This window comes from Cygnus olor, chromosome 2 (assembly GCF_009769625.2).
Source record: "Cygnus olor isolate bCygOlo1 chromosome 2, bCygOlo1.pri.v2, whole genome shotgun sequence".
NCBI classification, from domain to species: domain Eukaryota; kingdom Metazoa; phylum Chordata; class Aves; order Anseriformes; family Anatidae; genus Cygnus; species Cygnus olor.
The window spans coordinates 68,397,175-68,413,857 of NC_049170.1; the positions used below are offsets into that span (position 1 = coordinate 68,397,175).

The 16,683-nt window shown below is 38.4% G+C and overlaps 1 long non-coding RNA gene across 1 annotated transcript in view; it reads left to right on the forward strand.

Moving 5' to 3' along the window:
* Positions 1–16,068, forward strand: part of LOC121065733 — a 31,196-nt gene extending 15,128 nt beyond the window's left edge. Inside the window, exon 2 of the long non-coding RNA XR_005817282.1 lies at positions 15,492–16,068. This is a non-coding gene — a long non-coding RNA (uncharacterized LOC121065733). The remainder of the gene's footprint in view (positions 1–15,491) is intronic.
* The last annotated feature ends 615 nt before the right edge of the window (positions 16,069–16,683 follow it).

Sequence of the window (16,683 nt, forward strand, 5' to 3'; positions counted from 1 at the left end):
AGGGTCCTGATCATTGAGAAATAAATAAAGTATATAAACAGTACTGTGTGACTAGCAGGTGCGCTCCTGCTTGTGGGACGCCTGCCATTGCAATTGCAAATAAATTACTACTTCACTGAGATCCTCGCCTGAGCCTAAGTTATTGGCTACAGAGTGTTTCTCACAAGAGTATCACCTTGTCATAGAAATTTTGTTCTACTTTCTCAAGCAGGACTGTGTGGTTAGTTTGGAATGACAGCTTGATGAATGCAAGATGGAAATAAACTTTTTTCTGTGCCCATTTTAAAAACTCTCCTGGGTGAAAAATTGCACTTTGTACACTTTTTCTGAGATGCTTAGGAATGTAAGAGTTTTTCCTATCAGCATGACTTTCAGAGGGTCACTCCCCTACACAGAGATGGTGTGCACCTGTTTCCAAATATGTAACATAGCATTACCCGTGTCCTCAATTAAAGTGCACACTGGATTAAAAGTGTTGTTCCACAGCGATCCTACAAAGCCTACAAGTGTCTTAATTAAGGTCTACACTACTACTGTTTAAGAACTGCAAGAAACCTTGACTGTTTGGCAGTGTATTTCCAAAAAGAGTATTTTCTTCATCTCAGAAATAAATCATTTAAAAAACTAAATTGAAAAGAGACAAAAATAAAATAATAAACCACTACACACTGGCATCTGCCTAAATGTCTGTTGGAAACAAATTATGAGTTGGCACTTAGCGAAGTATAAACCCAGCAAGTGCTTTGGAAGCTGGGGTTTTAGGTGCTGTTTTTGTGTGTGTCACTGCATTCCTCCGCACCTGTCCTATACTGTACACATTTGGAATTTTTCTGTATTCTTTATCATTTCAAAGATAGGAACATAAACACCTCTGCTTTTCCTGAGATGACTGTCAGTATGTGTGTGTATGCATCACTGAAACTTCCTAGACTCCAGTGCTGTTTTCCCATGCCAGACACCACTGTGCGCCTTCCTGAACAGCAGGCATTTTTTCAATAGCAACTTAACTGCTACTAAGGGAGAGTAGAAGGTCAGTCTCTAAGACAGGATCCCAAAAGGACAGGAATTGAATGGTGCTGGCTAGCAATGAGACACTATGCAAATCAAGAGTGCAGTGTGGTCTCCAGGGAAAGAGTTCATGAGCCTGAAGTATGAGATAAACCTGCAACTAAAGCATTCCTAGGCAACTGCGATAACAACGTGTCACATTCCTGAGGACTCGAAAGCTGCAAGAGTCCCTGCAAAGCAGTGCTCCGTTAGACAGCTGTGCACTCAAGGAAAATGAAAGATTCATGCAAGTTTTGTTACTTCTTTCCATTTTCTGAAAACAAAACAGGCAAGTTAGGGATTTTGAGAGGGACTAACCTAACCCTAAAGTAAATGATAGCAGAAAGTAGCTGTAAGATTCTTTAACTGGTTAAAAACAAAATACGCAGCAAACACTCATGCTTTCAGTGTATTGAAAATAATGTAAATGTCAAAATAAGGAGGTGGCAAACAAGTTGTTTTGCTGTATATTACAAATAACTAATTGTCCGGATGTAGTGTTAACCACCAGCTGGGAAGATTAAACCCATCTCTTCAAATTGGGCTTCTTACCCTTTTCATTTAGGCATTGTACTGCTTTTTGTAGGTGAGTAGTCCCTTCACTGCTGCTCATAAATTGAGTACAAAACAGCCCTTTTTTTTTTTTTATTTGCTGTTGTTCAGTGACTAGTCTGTGCAAACAAACAAATCATGAAATGGCTGCAGCAAGTATTTATTTGTTGTTAATTATTTATTCTGGCTCACTGGCCAAGTGTCATAGGCTGGAGGAGAGGAGGGGGAAGGAACAGGAGACCAAAACAAAACACCTTTACTAGTGTGATAGACAAAATTCTAGCAGTCATGTATGAAATACAGGTTGCAGCATGAGATTTAACAGGAGAAGCACAGCCCACAGTGCCCTTCTGGGAAGTGAGGAAAGGAAGATCAAGAGCATTCCAGAATTCATAATTACATTGCACTTCTGATTGCACTTCTGTGAATCAGATCAATCTTACTACCTCACCTTGTTTTCAATCAGTGCTGGAAGCAGCAAACCTCAAGCTTATTTCAGATCTGAAGCACTCAAGAACTCATTTGTTTCTTTGTTCCAGATATTCCTGCCAGTAGCAATGTAAATAACAGATCTCTCTTGTGTTGCTTTGTAAAAATTCTTTGATATCAAAGACTTTTCCATAGCAGAGTGTCACAGCACACCTCACAACACAACACTTCCACAGTGGGTGGAAGGCTTTCCTGCCAGTACCTGAAGCCAGAGATGATTAGGTGAATTGTAATAGTTAATCACCACTGAATTAAAAAATCAAAACAAACAAACAAAAAAAAAACAAACAACACATCAGGAACAGAAAAAATTACGTGGAAAAAAAGCATCAGAATTACTCCATTCCAAATAGAAAAGCTGTATACCAAGAATGTACCTGGAAAACCACCAGGACAACAGCTGATCCATCTGTATCAAGGCTGTCTCTCTCACATGCAACCCTGAGAACTAGGACAGCCATTAAGCAAAACTAAGGTAAACGCTGCCTTCTTACTTCTCAAAGGCATCCAGAATTCATACATTGAATGTGAAACACATCTACATGAAAAAGAAAAAAGCTACAAAAAAGCTTCTGTAAAAGAAGCTGCTCTGCAAGGGCGTAACACAACCGGACCACAAAATCAAAGCTTAAATACAGGTGGGAGTCTCCTATCCAGTAGTTTCCATTTCTGGCACTGTTTCTTAATGTATCTTTTTGTCTGGCTACACCATTTGTGGGTATTGTACTGCTGTTTATGCAGGGCTTTATTTCCAACTCCAACTGCATGACAGATCTCTCAAAGACCTCACAGGACACTGTTTAGACCATCATTTTAAAAATTAAATGATGATTAACTTGTTAACAGTCATTGTCATTTTGCAAGGATTGAAAATTATCTTCAAGCACTCCAGCAGCTTCTAATTAAGAATATGCTAAGTGTCACCCTGATGATCAGATAAAGTGTTAAAAAGCTATTTAGCAAGTACAATTTGCCTGCATAATTGTCTCCTGAAGAAACACCCAAAGGTTGCCATTAATTCTACTTTGTTTTCAGAAGAGCATATAAAATAATCTGCCCTTTGTTTCACCGGTAATCCATATACTAACAGAGCTTTCTCCATTTCATCTGTCCCCAGTCTGAGAGTCTGAAGAAAGGCAGAGCCATAGAAATAAACATTAGTTGCAATGTCTCCCACTCACTCCCATGGACTAATTCCTTCCCTTCCTCCCATGTCTGTTCACAAAGGCATGCTCACTGACAAAGCTGTCCACCCCACTGACAAGTAAGAGTACTAGATAGTTTGGGAACTTGAGACATTTTGCCTCCCCTTTCTTTTTTTTTCCCTATTACTAGAGAACACAGGCCTTGTGAGTACCTGAGCTGTGCAAGGATAAGGTATTATCTAGAAGCCCTGGTCACCTTCCCTCTGTCCCATGCCAACTCCATATCTCCTGGGCAGTCAGCTGCTTTTCCAATCAAATCCATAGAAAATTCTTCCACACACACTGGAGAAGACTATGAATTCTGGGTTTGGATTTGCAGCCTGAGATTTCCCAAGCATTCAGAGTTGCTCAGACTTAATTTTCCAGTTCAGGCACACTAGCAGAGATTAATACATTTGGGAAAAACAAGAATGGCACATTAGAATAGTAATACAAAGCCTGCAAACAAACAAACACACACATATTAGTATTCTCTGCATGCACCACTTACAGCTGAATGTATGTATTCATCACAAACTTGTAATAGGCCTGACTCTTGGTTTCAACTTCCTCACACTCGAACAACTCCTACACAATTATTTCCTTGATGATTCTTTCCTTCCTAACCTCCCCAGCCACTGCCCTTCCTGGATGCATGCTAGTTACGTTACTGCTTAAAGGTGAAAAACAAAATCTGCCCCAGGAACTCACTCCAGTAAAGTCTGTCCTAACACAATTAATTTAAGAGAAGCAAAATGGCCAAGCAGGGCCAGTAGCCCCAGTATGGCACAGAAAGCTGTGTGCACCTCCATTCATTCAACTTGCAGCGATAGCACTGGAAGTCCTGCAAGTACAGAGCTAAATCACATTCAAGCAAGTTAAGGATACACACTTAGACCTGTGATTAACCTCCAGGCAAGCAACTAAGGATGTTGCCAAAGGCCTGCTATGGGGCTTGAGAACGAAAAGGGAAGTGAGCCATTCAGTCAGAAGCGATGCTTCCCTCCCATATAGCCCCAACACACAGCTAAAGATTTTCTCTATTTCTACGTTTTGTGAAACAATCTGACTAGGCATCTAGCTTGCCTAGGGGTAACCTACTGCTCCTGTAAAAAACACCTGCAAAGTAAAGCTGAATAACAAAGCACTGATTGTTTGTACCAACTGGAGACCAGCTCCCCTCAAGAATCATCAGCTCTCTGCAAAAATTTCAGTGTCAGAATTTCACGCTTTCCTTTTCAACTTACAAGATCAATGTCTTGCTGCTTTGTTTTAGTACTGTAAGAAAATACGAAACCATTATACGGAATTGAATTAGTCTTCATTCAAAACGTGTTTTGCAAAAGGTTTGATTTATTCAGTGCTAGCCAAAGACAGTGAACGTATTTATGAGGGTTGTATCTATTGTCTAAGTTTAATTAGCTAATTATTAGACTTCCCATTTCTGTTATTGCTGATCCTTAATACTTCTTGTAACATGATGTGTTTAGGAATGTTTTCCAAAGAAAGCAGAAGACATTTGTATTCATTCTAATTGTTCAGGAAATTAAAACTTGCCAATTTTTTCCAGCTTATTAGCTAAAAGACCTTGCTTCTCACTCCCAGAAATGACCTGTAACATCTTTCTCTCCCCTTAAATAACCAACCATTCATTTACTTCTTTTCAGCGTCTTACATCACTCAGCAACTTTTTCCACAGAATTTCCTTTCACTAGTTGCCCATTTGCCCATAAGAAAACATATCCTAATGGCTACACTAAATTTTGTTCTCCAGATATCAGCATAGCACATTATTGTTGATGGCTGAAGCCACTTTTGGAGGAAGAGAAGGTGCTGCTTCATGATGTAAAGGGGTATAGGACTGTGAATGTGCAATATACCACCATACTGCAGTCATAAACAGTAGAGAGAACCGTGTATGTGGGCCCTCTTACTTCAGAATTTCTTTTTCACTTTTATTCCATATTGTGGAAAACATCTATAGGAAGCCAAGCATTACACATCTTATTTTGAAAGCCCCTCTGCTTTTTGAAGTACTTGAGATTGGACCCATCTATATGCAATTTGATTTTGCTATCACAAGAGGAATGATTTAAAAACAAAATTGGACCCCTTCTTTTGCCATTGGATCAACACACCCATGAAATGTACAAAGAATTATGGGTGAAAAGCATTTACTAACATATGCCTTGCTTTTATAGCTGCTTCAGCAAAACATGGAGTAGTTACAAAAATAAGTGGCATGAAACAGCTATCAAATTTTTTGATGAAAAAAAGGATGTTTAAAATAACAGTAATTCTCCTGAAGGACTTAACATGATTATTCATATAGTACCAAGACACAGAATATTCACTCTTACCCATAAATCACACATCACAGAGAACAGCAGTAGGACTTCATGTTTTCCTTTCCTACCACTTCAGACCCTCTGATACCACTACCTTGGTGAAATGAACACTTACAGGAAGAAAACTGCTCTACTCCCAAACCCATTCGATCCCTATCATCTTTTAGAACATGGCAATAGCTTGTTACGGTGGCATTTGCAATGTGAACAGTCATCTGCAAGGATGAAATCATCAATATATTTCAAGATATATCCTGGGTTTATTGCAAAGTTTCAAAATTCTATTGACCGTCTTCTTTCTTTTTCTTCCACTTTTTGTTTTTAATGTCTTTTCGCTTAGAAAAACATACTAGAAACCTTACAATATGCAGCTGGTCAAAACTATATTTAAGACACTGAATATTCTCTAATTAACGCTGTGGTAATGCTCATCTAGCTAAAGAATAACCCCAGTTCTCAGATTAAAAAATGAAACTACATCAATACATCTTTTCTCCTTTCTCCACTCCAATACTGTTTTCTCATGGCAGGAAAGCAAATGAACAAAATACTGTAAAGTAGACACCCTTGCAAAAATCTCACGTATCTTCATCTTGAATCTCCCTGCTGCTCCTTAGCAGATTGTTTCTTGGTAGTCTGGGAAAGGCAAAGAGATTTTTATTTTTTAAACTATTTTATGCCTGCATGATTCTCCCCACTCCTAAAAGCCATTAACCATCTTCTCTGTATTGATGTCCTCTTGCATGGCATAAATCAGTTATCACTTTTTTTTGTTTGTTTACAGCTGAAAGGAACCAGGGGCTTTCAGTCAGACAGCTACAGCATGTCTTTAGAACATGGATTAGGCTACCAGACAGCAAGTACACAGTACTGCTGTCCAGAGCTAACAATTCTGCTTTTCCCCAGTATAATAGTATTTTTTTCCTTGAATTCACAATTTTTATAAATTTTTAAAAGTTGTTTTTAGGCTACTTAGCTTTTGTCTCAAACTACATACAGGAAAAGTTCACTTTCCATAGACCACTTAAAGAATCCAGCCAATATGATGCAGCCAAAAGCAAATCCCGGCACAAAGGAATATTCGTCAGTGTTTATGCATAGCAACATATTTGTAGTACCAACTGTCCCAGGCAATTAAAGACAAGTCATTCTGTATATTTTGAGGAAAGCTCCATTGGAACTGCGGGGAGCAGTGCCAAGACATGCAAAAGCAGCTGTAATTTCATGTCAGAATATAAACCAAACCATTAAAAGAATCACCGTAATTCAAAAATGGAAAGCCAGAGAGAAACCTTCAGCAGGAATTAAAAGCAATTTGGAAGAAAGTTATCCTCGCTGAAAAAGAGACTAATATTCAACAGAGGTGCCAACAACCATACAACATTGTTGTGGTTTAGCCCGGCTGGCAGTCAAACACCACAGCCGTTCGCTCACCCTCCCCCCTCCCTCTCCGGGATGGGGGAGAGAAACGGGAAAGTGAAGCCTGTGAGTTGAGATAAAGACAGTTTATTAAGACAGGGAAAAGAATAACAACAATAATAATAATAATAATAGTATTAATAGTAATAATGTGTACGAAATAAGTGATGCACAATGCAATTGCTCACCACCCGTTGACCGATGCCCAGCCTATCCCCGAGCAGCCGGCCCCCCCCTCCACCCCGGCTAGCCACCCCTATATATTGTTCAGCATGACGTCAGATGGTATGGAATACCCCTTTGGCCAGTTTGGGTCAGCTGTCCTGGGTCTGTCCCCTCCCAGCTCCTGCTGCATCCCTAGCCTGCTCGCTAGCAGGACAGAGAGAGGCTGAAAAGTCCTTGGCTTGGTGTAAGCACTGCTCTACAACAATTAAAACATCAGCATGTTATCAGCGCTCTTCTCATTCTAATCCAAAACATAGCACCCTGCCAGCTACTAGGAGGAAAATTAACTCTGTCCTAACTGAAACCAGGACAAACATGAATATGACCTGGCAGATAGCGGAGATTTAGAAACCCATAAAAGCCTGTTAAGAGCAATTAAATAGAATTGTGTGTTGAGAGACCAGTATTAATGAGGAATTATGCCTTCACTCCAGCTTGTATTACCTTAGTAAGTATGCATATGAGACAGTGCATGCCTAGAGCAGTTATTTTGTACCTGTATACCTCAGCTGACTACAGTAATGAAAGAAATACATCCCATATTTTTACTTAACATTATACTCACTGTAACAAGCGAGTTACAGAATGACAGAAGAACCAGATAGGAATAGAGACCAGTGCAGGTAAATTACAGCCTTTCTGCAGTGCTGTTGCAATAGCCACAACAACAACCTGTGAATGACAAGGCAATAGAGTGACACCTATTAGTGAATTGAAAGTACCGAGAAGCAAGCTACTCATAAAGCTGTTCACACCTAAAACTTAGATCAGCCTTTTAGGGCCCTGTGCTGTTTACAAAAGAGCAGAGACTATGCAAGCACTGGGGAGATTTCAGAGTATTTACCGCCAGGGAAAGGAACAAAACTAACATCCATTTCACTTTTAGCAAGGCTTTTCTACACAATGTTCTAGATGCAAATGCTATGACCTTCCAACCCCGTCCCCCCAATGGTGCATGCTCTTACGGTCTTGAGACATACATAAACTCTCAGCCACCACTTTCATGTAACAGTACAAGCCAAGCAATCCGACCGTGCCCCTATTAAATTGCATGTTTGTGAAACTGACCCTGGAAAGAGAAATTTCCTGATGATTACAGAAGAGTAGCTGAAAAGATCAGATGATATAACCTGGTTATGACCCATCTATTATTCAGGTGAAGTAATAGGGCAAATAGTGTTACAATCACTAATACAATAATAGTTTCACAAAGGTGCAGCACCATCTCCTAAATACTTAATTTAGGTGTACAGTGAAATCAGTAGCTTGAATCTTTATCAGCCAAGGGAGACCAACGTCAAACACTTTGAGGAAGATTTGCAGAAGTGAAGCCTGAGGCAGCCTAACACTAGGCTGCATCTTGCAGACTTTTAGGTTAAAATTCCTAATAGCCACTTCACCAAACAGCAAAGATACTCTTTGAAGACTCAAATACATGTGTTCATAGTTGGATGGGGCTCACTGTTTCAATAGCTCTGAGACTTCACTAGCAGAGACCATCTCCTTCTCTCATGTAGACTTCCAACGTTGGGGGCAACAATCTCTTAATCAGCTGTACTTGCATAATTTCATCCAGATCACAGGGCTGATCAGTACTGGGTTTTCAGAGGGGTCACACTGGACCGTTTGGTCTCAGAAGGAAGATGGCTATCAGTACTCATTCCTCTTGCACTTTCAGAATTCAGTCTGACCTTTAGGTAAGGACTTGTTTTACAATCAGCTTAAAGGTTTGTTGTTGATTTTTGAATGTGAGTTATTTCTTCAAAATTCACAGCTCCACAAGTTTCAAGTTCAAAACTGGAAAGGTTTGAATACAGAAGTGTTAGAAGATTCATTGACTAAGTTAGTGTTTTGACAGTAGAAACAACAGCCCATCATGCAATTTAATAAATGTTTGCTTTACCCTTTTTGTTTAATTATTGGAGTAATAAAGCTCACCTTTACAGTTTATTTGAAGTACCTTTCAGACACACAATCCACACTACATTGTATGTGCTCAGAGGCCCCTCAAAGACAAACACATTCAACCATTGCACTACAAGCTTACTAGAAAAGTCACCTCTCAGACTTATGGTAATGACCAGAATATTACTGTTATTAGCAGTAAAAAACTACAACAGGGACTCACCATTTATTTTTTCAACTGGAATTTTCCACAGGGTATCTTGATGATGTTTACTGTTGAGATGTAGCACATTTTTCGCTACTCAAATAATTAGTTGGATGACTTCAGTTATCAGAGGTACTCCAAAGACTGAAAAGTTAAGTTTAACCTGGTTAGAAAAAAAATTAAAATCGGAAAACTGGAAGTCTTTTAATATTAACCTACTTGGAATCTGTACTCAGCTGCTGACAAAGTTAAACTATCTTACTGATCCAAAAATGGAGTTCACATTGTGAGTTGCTAGTTCACATTGCTAGTGACCTCCAAAGACTGAAGTCCTTCCTTTCCTCTATTTCATTACAGAATAACACATTTTCATAAAAATCAATAAAAATGGCATAAACAAACTTGTTGGCTGCGTTTGTTAATACTGTATCGTAGAACACTTCTCAACCAAAATATAAATTGTCAGACACAGAAAAAAATGTAAAAGATGCTATTTTTATTGTGATAGTGCCAGAAAATTCCACAGACAACTGGGATTCCAGTCCCAATGTTTGATAAAAAGGCCCTTCAGCATTAGGTCACCTAGCGTCCTTCCTTCTGCTCCAAAATAATGTTGAATTTCCCTAATGTTCTGCAACACTGCGTGCTCAAGTCAGCATGTTTGTCTGAAACCAACCTCCCAAAGTGATCACCCAGTCTGGAAAATATAAAGTAGTAAAAATTTATCAAGTTCAAGGCATGCTATGAACTGAATCGTTCAAAATGTGTATTTCTAAGAGGGCTTCTGGGAATTAAGAGTCAGGTTTGAAGTCAAGTCTTAAATATGAAAACGAGCAGCTCAGCCCTGGGCATAATTATAGTTATTGTTTATGTGCTTGCTTAGGCACATAAGTGAAAGTATGTTTTATAAATGCTTGCACTAGGAATTTCAGGCATTTTCCTCTTCCACTGTAATTACTGATGTAGTTGAAGTTCACTGCAGGACAGTTTGGAAGCTTCCCCGTGGGAGATAACGTCCTGCATAACAGTCAACCTGCAAAATAGGTCCTGCAAACATTCCAAGGGGAATTGATAGGTTTCTCTCACCATTGACTCCAATGTTATTTTGACTGATCTCGTTGCTTACAAGGCTGATCTTCATAAGGCAGGTCAGTCAGTCAGGACCATTAGTTGATCTGGATCTTCTCTGTCAGCAAAGAAACTACCCTGACAAACACAAGGTTAGTCCTTTGCAAAGATTAAAATGCAGGACCCTGTCTTGGTACTAAAGTGTTTTTTTTTTGTCAAGTGTCTTCTGTTTGAGATAGAACTCTTGAACTTCTGGAGGAAGAATGAAGGAATGAGCAATACAAGTTTATAACACACAAAAAAACGTTTACTTCTAGATTTTTTTTTTCCACCAAATGGGCTATTTAACATTACACAAAATAATCACTACTGATACCTACACAGTGACTGAGAAACAGGATAACATTGAAGAGGGGATTCTGTACCATTATAGGATGTAATAACTAACTGACAGGTGATTAGGTTTATTCTACTTCCACGTGCTATATCTAGGGAGAGGAAAACACTTAGTACATCAGTTACTGTGGTAAACGCATCTAGACAAAGATGTCAATCTGGTCAAGTTGGCTACAGAAGACTCAGGAATGGTGGAATTTGCCTTTTTTTGTGTCTTCAAAGAACATTTTGACAGATGTTCAATAGGAGGAAGAAAGGGTTACAATGGTAACTTGAGAAATTTGCAGAGAACTGGCCAGTAGTATATCCACAAGACTGAAGAATGAGAATTTGAAACTTGTTCACATTCTAATACCTCTGAAATCTCCGCTTCAGAAACATTTCATATTTAGAAGCAAGGGAATCTGACCAAGTAGAATGCCAAAGGGGACCTCACTTTCCAAATCACGCAATGAAATAATAGCAAGTTTTAATGGAATTGCATTGCGCTGATGGAAGTGAGTCTAAAAGTGGGCTATGCAAGGCTGAGTTCTGACTTGCATTAGTGAACACAGAAGACAAAACCCATCACGTTAGTAAGTTACTGAAAAATTCCCAGCATGTCACTGGATGTGTCTATAAAGAGTTAGAACTGCATCACATGGAAAGAAAGAAGGTGGACCCAAAAAGGCACATGCTTTAGTAAGTCAAATAGAAGTGAAGTCTCAAGGAGTGATTCATTTTTGCTCCTGTTTGTTGCCTCCTCTCACTTTTATACCAGGCAAAAGGATTTTTGTCCTGGATTCTAAAACTAACATACTACTACTCCATTCCTTTATAAAAAAAATCAATTTATTCTGCTAGTCATATAAGAAATGATTTAATATTCACATAAGTGCTCCGGTCTGCATTTTCGTATCTGCTCCTGTAGCTTTTGTTTTGAAAGCATTCATGTTATGCAGTACAATGCTAAATCATAAGCACAGTACCAACCATGAATATTAAATAATGCTTTGAGTACTGGACATGGTAAAGAAAGATATATATTGAGAAGAAAAGGATGCAGACATTGTTTCTCTTCACCATTAGGCTTCAAGTACTAAGACTTCTCGCCTTTGTAAACATAATATTCAGAAATAGCATTACAACAGAACAGATAATGAGGATTATTGTTCTGGTCATTATCTGGAAGTGCAGTATGGGAGTAAAATGGGAAAGAAGGTAGGAAGAAGAGAAAGCATGCACAGACCAAGATCACCATCTAGTGACAGAATTTTTGCTTTGCAAAAGGTGTACTTGAATATTAGATAAGTTTCTGACTTAGAGAAACAAGCCATCCAATCCTTTTACAGTAATAACACTAATTTAAGGACTATGTCTTCCTTTAGGAGTAGGAAAAAAATTCAGAGCATATGATCTGGTGCAGCGAAGTACTTAATATGTTATTTATTCTCTCTGCTTTAAAAACAAGGTAAAAATATCTTTCCTTGAATTTAAATTTCTTTGAATTTGAAAGATATCTACAATTTATGTGTAGAATGATAAACTTATCTTGCAGAAAGGAAAAACAATTAGAAAACCTGCCTTTCAGATTAAGCTTTTGCCATCTATCCTCTTTTCTTATTGCACTACCTTTTTTCCCCTAGTCCTGGCTCCTTTTCACACATTACAAAGGTTTCTATTTCTATTCTTTCTAACCAAGCATATCCTAGACTTGGCCATCCCATCTGTTTCCCTGCTTCTCCATCACATCTAGGTCCAATGTTTTTCTTTCCAAGGTATTCTATAGCTTGTGCCACTCGAACCATCTTTACCCTATCAAGGTATTTTCACCCACATTCAGCAGGTCCGTCATGTCACTGTCCAGCAGACATTAGCTTCTCAAACACCATTCTGCTTTATCCCTACTCACTCAAGTTACTTAGCTTTGTGGTAACAGGATTAATCATGGTTTAAAATAAATATTTTAACTTCCTAATTTTGGCATGCCAACCAACGCTATCTGTACCTTGTACTTCCCATCCACCTCATCTCCATGTAACTGTTTTCTGTTGTCTTACAACAGTGTGCAAGCGTTAGTGTGCTTAGTGTGCAAGCTTAGCATATAACAGGGAAACAGTCTGTGAGTAAAGCTCGAGGCTATCCAGCCCCAGGAACAGGGCTGCACACCTCTCCCAGGTGATGGCTCTTCAAAAACTAGGCAATGGTTTATGCTGAGTAGTATGTGGACAAAAATATTTAATTCCTATGACGTGAAAGGAATTGACTAAAAGGAGGGACTACACAGCTTTTGAAAAACAAAAGCATGTGTTACCTTCAGCTGTGAAAGCACTGAGGAAAGAACAAATAGTACAGGCAGAGGCATCCATTCCTTCATGGCCTTTTTTTTTTTTTTTTTTTTTAAACAGGACCAGGGGCTTTTCACCTGATAGTTACGCACTGTGCAAAGGGATAGCTTTATTTTTGGAATGCTTGTGTTGAAATACACTACTTGTTAAATAGCAAGCTGTATTCACAGACAAATGATTACTCTGTCTCCCCTTCTACTGATAAGATTTTAGGCTGTATTCTACAACAGTAGTTTCATTTAGCTTTTAACATTTTATAAAAAAAATTGCTACTGCCAATGTTTATCACTTCTGGAATGTTAGTAATCAGTGTTGTTCTATAACCTGTCAACACAGTTGGGCTGATACATGCCGTAATTGATTTGGACAAAAGGAACCTATTTCAAAAAATCCTCTAAATAATTGAAATATGTATCCTATTTTACAGTTGAACATAGGCTCTACTCACACTTCTACTTCTGTGCCCAAATTTACTAGGAATACTTACAAAAAGAAGCAACAGGTATTATTCTTAAAGAGAAGGGTAAAAATCACAATTTACACAAAGCATTTATATCCACTATAAGAGTTCAGGTAAACATGGACAAATATGTATATATACACACAAAAAATTCCGTATGATATTTACATCTACATATATGATATCTTATACAAAACATTAATGTGCAGTCTTACTCTGGTAACATCCACCTTGGCAGGCTAATTAGTTTTGGTATTGAAAAAATGAAATTATTTCTCACGTGTCAAAAAAGTAAATTTGATTCCAAAACCTTTTTTTGTGAAGCAGAGCAAAGAGTAATGGCTTAACACCACTGCCCCAAAACAAAACTTCCCATAAAGCAAGAAAGCCTGTTCTTCAGGAAAAGATACCTCTTAAAAATAAACCCATTTAATTTTTCAGAAAGGAAATTGTGTCCTACCTAACCGGTTCTGAATGAGCTACTTTGGCACATTGGAAACCGCACCTGGGTATCATTCTTCCCAGAGAGAGGGCCCCAGTTTGGGAGCAGGGGTGTCTTACATTGGAGCAGCTCTGGCACTCACGGTCCTCCCAGTTCCTGACATGGATGTGGCTCAGTTTTTCCCCACAGGCATCCCACAGCAGTATGGGGCAGGCAGCCAGGAAACACTGCAGCTTTGAGGCATCCCTGCGGTCAGAAGAACCACCCAAAAGGTGCCCAGCTGCTCTGCAAAGGCACTTAGCTCACACAGGGTACAAAATTAAAGTAGCTACTTTCTTCTAGCAGTTACTGTGAAAGTTTATGCTTTTGCATAATATTGTGTCATATTATATACGAGGCCCTCAAGTTTATGATCAGAAGAACTCAGGTATTTTGAGTCTTCTCCTCCAGACCAATTTCAATTCTTGTGCCTCCACCCTCTGCAAGAAAAGCTTGTCTTGAAAGCAACATTATCTTACAAATAATAAAAACAACAACAACAACAACAAACACTACTTTAAGCTATAGCAACCTTTTAATACTCTCCTTAGCCCCTTAAGCTCTTCACAAGAAATTAGCTGTTGTAATGCAGTCTGTAAAAGTAGTAATTTCAGTCTGCATGGAAAAAAAAAGATTTACCAACAAACATTCTCCGATTGACTTAATATAAAGCAAATAAAACCATATCTTATTTAAGACAGGCATTACAAAGTTTACATTATAACTTGTCAAAATAGCATCTCCAAAAAGGAGTAATTAATACACTTATAGTGAATTAAGCTTCCTTAAAAACAAAATGCATGTGACAGAAACAGGAACAAACAGCATCTTTATGCTTCAGCAGGTCAACAAAATAAACTAGGCAAAAACACTTGCATCATGTTGACTCAGTATATTTTTTCCCCAAATAGTATTAAATTGCTAGCTGACAATCTGATGAACTACAGAAAAATCAATCTTTTTTTTTTTTTGTCACCGCTTCTAAATTATGCATATCCACTTGCATAAACAAATCCTTATTACAGTCACAGAAGCAGGTGCTCAGATTCCGTTCTAACTAGCCTTTTACATACATTTCATTTACTCCAGCATTTTTTCCTCCCATATGCTAAAATTTAACCAGCAGATGCAGAGGCTGGAAGTATTAAGACCATGGAGGAGGGGAGGAGAAATTAAAGTCTTACTCACACCACATTAGTCTTGTGCCAACATAGGTCCCACTAACGGTTTTCTCATATTTATGAAGCAGAACTAAGATGCTTGCAGGAACACACCATTACAGTCTAGAGGAATATGCATCACTCAAGTATTAATTTTAGCTTTATTTTATGTATACATTGGTACATTTAAATTGGGTTCACAGAGCATAAAACTTTTGTTACCAGGGTGTGACGGATGTACCCAACTCCTCAACACAACTAGTGGTCGTTTGGTTCAGTCTCTGAAGGAAGTAGATGCCTAGACCCTGACTGGGCCGTTCACTTCTTTAATTCCAACCTGTTCATCAAAACACCCCCATAGGAAGAGGTGACATGGTGTGCTTTGATGTTCAGGAGCTCGGAAAGCAGAACATCGATCATGCAATTAACACAGGAATAGCAGGAGTGTTAAAACCAAGACCAGTTTGTCAAGGAGCAACGGCAGCTGTATGCACAAGGAGTCTTATGCTTACTTTCTCCATCCTTTGTAATCTGACTACCAGCAAGTCACCGTATTCCATGAACATGATGGCCTGAGTGAGCTTATTTACTAAGCAGCAGGCTGCACAGCAGTGATCTCCCCTGGAGCTGGGATGCCTCTCACAAATACTCCTCAAGGTCGAGACCCCTTATCAACTACACATCTTTGGTAAGCAACTGACACTGTGCATAACTCGTACCACTGGAAATTAAGATCACATATTGGTAATTTGGATGTTAAGCCTCACTTTTACAACATTTTACTTCAATAAACCATTTTTGCTATACTTTTCGTGGTGATTCTTTAAACAGCTTAAACTTTGCCCATGACAGTGCATTTCATATGAAGGTTGATGCGTGGTTTTATTATGAGTTATTTATCAGCACATGCAATAAACTATGAAAAGTTACTGAAATTATTTTAACAGAAATTTTTAATCCAATAAATGAGAAATTGTTTGACTTGTAAATTTCATATATAAGGCTGCTACCAAACATTTCCTATCACACACAAAAGATTAAAACTACTTAAAGGCTCTTGAAATCTTACAATTAGAATAGAGTTTCCATTGTGCATCCATACCAAAGTATAGAAGAGAAAACAGTGCTAAAAAATGTTTTACTTTAAATAACAGTCCAGCTGTTATTGCTGCTTTTCAAAGAACCTGGAAGTATATAATGAAAACAAAGCTAAATAGTTAAATGGATGTACTTCGATCATTACCGCCAATATAATGAGAAAGTTAGCTACCAAAGGTTCTCAAAAAAATTTTTATTATGTACATAAAGAGAACTGTACACAAATAGGGAAATAAAAAAAGTTGCTTTAAAATGAAAAAGTAATGATCAAATACAGTATTCAGACCTTAAGTGTCACCCACTAGTCTTATTTTATTTT